Raw genomic sequence first — 6,596 nt, 5'->3', positions numbered from 1 at the left:
ATTAATGAATTACTAATCAACTCTTTTCATCCAATCAGGAAAGTTCACAAGGAAAATGTCGAAAACTTTGGATAAAACTACATCCCAACAAAAAAGAAAAAACAAAAATTAAAAAGGGCGTCACCGATAAAGAATACATAGCTTCCAAAAGGTTTGGTCTTACATGTGTGATATCCTTGCAGAATACATATTCTTTCATCACAACAGCATGACGTCATATCCACTCAGAGGTCACCAAAAGTTATTTAGAGATATAACACAAATTTAGATTTTGTATCAAGAATAATAAAATACTATTTTCTCGAATGTGATAAACAGAACCCTATGACATATATGCAATACGTCAGGAATGATATATTTTAACTCGCTGTCATCAATCTCATTTAAATTGAAATTCTTGTAAGATCTCTGACATATCAAATATTAGGTCAGAAAAAAGACGTTATAGGTTATCATGGATTAAAGACATGGAAAAATGACTTACCATCGATCGAAATAATGACAAAAACAGATATTGACAATGTCAAATTGAGATAACGGAATATATTCCAAAACCTGGACAAAACACTATAAAAATAAAAGACGAATTATATCAGATCATAACATTGAACAGATATTCGTCACTAACTTCAGCATGAAAGCTGGGGGAAATGTATCTCACCAAAGAAGTAAAATGTTAGGATGAAATACCTCAATGAAAGGATAAGTAACATGGGTAACATGGGTTATATACGGATTATATTATAGCAAATGAGAATGTCAAGACCCCGTAGAATAAAGAAACAAAAACAAAAACCAAAACAAGAACATACATGTCAATACCATCACAATTCAAACTCAAATTTAAAAAAAAACAGAGCAAAAAATAAACGAAAGAAAGATTTACACGGAGACTCCTGTAAAAGAACTATGAGAATAAGACCACGTGTTACTGAAGAGTAAGCGTCTTCTACTTCATTGGCGATACTCGCCATGTAAATTTATGAATATATATATTAAAATAAATCTATGCACCGATGTGTAGTGGTAATTATTAAGTCACATTGTTAATAGAAAATATAAAAGTTTGCCAAGTTTGAAAGGATGTTTCCATTCTCAATTTTCGAATTCTTTTTAGATAAAATATATAAGTTTTACAGACAGACACCATTAAAAGATGGCTAAATATGAAAGCTGAATATGTTTTCAGGTAGCTTAGTGCATAAGATTTAGGTTAAAGAAAGTATATTTAAATTGAATGTTTTAAGATTTATGAATATTTGTTATTGGTCCGTTCGGTTATAACTGTTGATAAGAAACACAAGCTCAATATCTACATTAAATACATAATAGACAATGCATGCAAGAAATTCAAGTAACAAACTTGATGAACATTATGCAATACCCTTATTCCATCACTTAAGCCGTATTCTTATCAAATTAGACACTTATTTTGGTCCTTATATCTACAAACAGTTATCATGATGTATATTCCGTTCCCTGTTGTATACGTTTGGTTGAGCTTGCCTCACAACATAGCAGTGCTGTTTACCCTGCATTTGTGTGACTGTTATAAATACTACACTGGGTCGTTACTCGAGAGTATGACAGATATTCATAGATACATTTGCGATGTTTTGACGATGGTGTCCGGTAATAACTCCCCCGTTATTGCTCCCCCTCCCCTAGTTATAGTCCCACTCAGCAAGAATACGTAGGTTTGGAATCCAACCCCTGCAGGCTAGTAAAGAGCCTTGTTATTCGGCAACGATTGCTCTAGACATTTAACATTATGACGCTAATGTTGTGCCCGCCCAATCCCTGCTGCCGTACTGAAGCCGTACCCCAGACACATAATGTCATGATTGTTCCGTGCATTGTTCTTAACATTGTGATTAGGGGTATTGCCACCTCTGAGATGAGGTTACAGACGATATAACAAGCATTAAACAGTTTAACCCCTGTTACAGAGCACGTTCTACGGAATACATCAAATCAATCATCTAGGTGCCACAATCTATTAGTCCCGCATGGAAATATTTTCATTATTTCCCTCATTTTTGTGGACTTACAGTATTAGAGGAATGTTTGAACGTATTCCATAATGTATACGTTAAGCTTGATGTATACTAACGATTTGTTTGTTGATATCTCTAAGTTAGTCATTATCTCGTTATAATAACCTCTCTCGCGCCCCTTTTGTTTGCTTACAGATGAACTCATATGGTATCAAATTTGAAAAGATTTGTCCAACAGCGGTATATCTTAAAAGTTATTTTCCCTTGTCTTGGAACATGGAACCAGTCGGGTTTTTTTACAATTAAAATTTTCTGGACAGTTGTCATGGCGTTCTATAGCTTACATAGTCATTGTTAATACCGGATTGTGTTCCTTATTGAGACGTTAAATTGCTTTTATCTATTATGAATATTTGATGAAAATTTCAATTAATGATATTAAGGTTTCGTATTATCTCGTAGTGTCAGTATCAGTTTACCATTTTGTCAATCATTGATCATACCATCTCTTCGAGTGTAATGATATCATACTTACACGTGCATCTGTCTACTTTAAACGTATTTTCTCGTAAAAGTGTACTTCAGTTGGCAATCTGGCGATACAACTTAACCTTGTAACGTTTCAATGCTCAACAGAAACTTTGTATTTCTCTCATAGCATGTGGATATCGACAATTTGAGATAGAAACGGGAATCGTATAACTGTAGACTGGCATCTCAAAGACCCGTGTAAAACGACACTTCCTTCCATTCATAAAGTAAGTTCGTAGTTTCCTCCCAGACATATACATACTCCAAGTTCAGATAAGTCGTATGTGGATACGCTTATATCATCTCGTATCAAACTGCCAAGGCTTTTTGCCTGTCTTTACAGCACTGGCGGGTAGTTAAATTTCACTATCGTATCAATTCTATGTAGCATTCTAATATCTGCCGTGTCTAATGTGCCTCATAAAACCCGTCAAAATGATGGATTTGGAAATTAATAAATTGTCGTTTTTTTCAGATCTATAGATACAGTGCGCTTTCGTATATATATGATGTAATATATTTATTTAAAAGCTAAAAAAGTAGTTTGAATAATCAAGGGCTGAACCTGGTGATAAATTCATTTTATAACAGTTTTGTAGGCGAGATTACTCTACATTGCCTTCATGTCGTAACATTCGTACTTTATTTCTTCACGTCCATGGGATGTGAATTTTACCCATTATGATGTTCCTTTAATCGTTATGCGATCTTTCTTACTATTATCAATGCTTCACCATCATGGCGCTAAAAGACATTTATTATACTATGATGGAGATTTGCTAGAAACTTTTATGAATTAAAAACAAAAAACTCCTGCCATAATATTCATATTTGTTCACAAACGTCAATTTTGTCAAGTAAGCCTTCTTATCAGACTGAACGCTGGCGCCGACGTGCTGAGTCCAAGAATTAGTGCTTTTTCCATGATATTTTACCAGGAGAAAATAGTATGTCTTATCTTTCTATCGTGAAAACTCCCTACTACAACACTTATTAAGCTTTATCTAGATTACACATAACGACCAGTAGGGTATTCGGTGTCATGTTTAAATGAGTAGAAACGAAGATACAACTCAACTAAAACCTAACCCATGTCCACATGAACACCGATTAAGATTATCAAATCATACTCAGAGAATGAAGTAATGTATTTAATTCGTATATTTCATGACAATTTAAATGACATTTTAAGCATCCGTTGTAAAATGTGCGGGTGTGAAGATATCAAAATGATATTCTAGAGTAATGTAGTCTTTTAAGAAAATAAGTTTGGTCGAAATAAAAAAAAAAATCGTCGTACGCTTGTTGGGTTTAGGTTCAAAGTAATAAAATAAACATCAAAGAATTCCGCGAGATATTGTAGAGATAAATGTTCGTCAAGTGAGACGGCAGAGAAAAGTTGGTAGTCAGAGAGAAACGTCACTATTACAACGAAAACACATAACAAGTATATTGTGATGACCTCTCTGTACTAATTGACATAACTGGATAGTTTCACGTTTTAAATGAAAAGCCTCATTCATCCTGTGATACTTTATTTCTAGACAAACATCACAAGATGAAAAGTTATCGTCAATGTAAAAATATTTGTACGATACATATTAAGAATGATATGTAATTACATAAAAGTCTATGTAATCAAATTCAAGATTATGAAAAAAATCTATCTTGTAAAGAATTTAATTTTACGTTTAGTGATGTATGCGTTCTACAATATATAACATCGAGTTAAGCTGCTGTACAATGCCATCTACATTGTATATGATCTGTTTTCTATAGAAGTGACGTTCAATAATAAGTTAATGATAACACATGCTAATATATGTTACAACAGAGCTTTATCATCGATTGACTTAAAACTTCTCAAACAAGAAGAGACATACAGAGCTCTTAATAACCACACTAAAAGTGGCAATGACAAAATCATTTTGTCATACAACTTATATTTTGAATTTTAATTTGCTGTTATATCTTCTCTAGAATTTCATACCTTGATATTTATGCACATTATGTTACTTTTGTGAGTATAAATTATATACTTTTCATCTCTTTCAATTATCTATTTTTATCAGTCTTCATTTCCGTATCAGATCTTTAAGAAAAGCAGATGTTCTTGGTTAGAATTTTAAATGATTAGTCATGAGATAAAGTATTATTTTATAAAATGTATTACATAGTTGTCCGCAATTGCTTTTGTCCATTCATTGCTATGAAAGTGAAAACCACTTGTTGCTTATAATCGCATTGAAATTTTATGAGGCTGTCAGATACATATAAGAAATTTATGTAGAAAATTATAACAATATATACAAGAAATAAATCAAGAAAAATAACGGAAAATGAATATTTACTTTAATACAAATTCTAACGTCTGTAGCTGTTACAGAAATGCATCAAATATATTATCTTTTTTTCCCTAAATTACTTTCTCTCGTCTGACCTTACAAAAAATCTTTACCAGAACAAAAGTTGAATTTCAGTAATTTTGTTGTCTGAGTTTCATACATCCTTAATTATTACAGTTATCCTGTGCTTCGTCTCACTAACCACCTTATAGAGGTTTGCACTGACTATCCTTAAATGCTTCGGAATATGCATGCACGATAAACAACCTGACTAATGAAATATGATATTTCCTACAGAATACTGATTTGTTCAATTCTACCATTAATTAACATGTTAATACCTACATAATTAACCAGTACTGGTGTATACAGAAGCGATGACCATGTAATAATACTCTCAACGTCTGATTTTCACACGTTGTATATTGAAGTATCATAAGAAAAGAAAGAATGAAATGAACATTAATTTTGTTCTTCGTTTCACTATGTGTATTTCACCCGACACAAAAAGATTTTGTATCGCGGACTAAATTCATTATTAACGAGTCTGTTATCAAATACTTTATCCAATCATAAGACTGTTGGAAGGAATACTATGTGTTGCTTTCTATATGGTAACCAGATTAAATATTGACGTGATGAATTATCATATTAACCTACTCTTATTGTCATATCATCATGACATAATTTTACATCAGCTGACCTCAGTTTCACAACATAATAACAACAAGTAACAAGGCCATATTCATCATCTAAAATAACATTGAATATGGAAACTATGTCAGGTGGCAGTATAAATATGAATAACAACAATGAATTTAGAAGAAAGCTGGCTGTCTTTGTTTTTATCATTTTACCAGAGACCTTAAGAAATGTTTCTTAAAATAGCTACATGTAAATAGGTACACTTACATTGAATCATATTCATTGTATAAAAGCACATGTGTGTCCTCAAGATAACCTCCTCGAATAGATATTATATAACGCAAGGATGTCTTCGAGTGCTAATTAAATTTAAAAACATCGTGATGAAAATATCAAGGTATGGTCTATATTTCTGTTGGGTTCCTAACTTAGCATCCATGTAGATATACCACCACGAGAGTAGTGCTAATTACGCGCAGGTGTTGAGCGCCAAAGGATGGCACACCTGTAATACTAGACCATCGAAAAGAAACATCCCTCCCTGTCTGTTTTCAAACTCATGGCAACTTGTGGTAGAACTTGCAGACGAAACGCAAGAAATATTTCAGAGCATCAGTATTATGAAAACACAACCATCAGTTAAAATTGTTTATGACTGAAATGTAATATTTTTTGTTTTACAATTAATAAGGTTATTTATTATCAAAATATTATCTAAATAACCAATTTTTCACTTCCGTATTTCAACAAAATTGGAAACATGAGGAAAAGAAACATAATAATGCCGTGTATAAAAAGAGAATTAATCGAGGTTTTCATTAAGATAATGTCATATCAAAATTGTTTTATACATTAATACCATCCCGAGAACAAATGTTCTTCATTTTTTGATGAACTATAAAACTATTTCTGATGTGATGAACTATAAAACTATTTCTGATGTGATGAACTATAAAACTATTTCTGATGTGATGAACTATAAAACTATTTAAGATGTGATGAACTATAAAACTATTTCTGATGCGATGAACTATAAAACTATTTCTGATGTGATGAACTATAAAACTATTTAAGATGT

Source organism: Ylistrum balloti, unplaced genomic scaffold (assembly GCF_031769215.1).
Source record: "Ylistrum balloti isolate Yb309-2 unplaced genomic scaffold, AGI_CSIRO_Ybal_v1 Utg369850, whole genome shotgun sequence".
Classification (NCBI taxonomy): Eukaryota; Metazoa; Mollusca; class Bivalvia; order Pectinida; family Pectinidae; genus Ylistrum; species Ylistrum balloti.
Note: the sequence above shows the minus strand (reverse complement) of the source record.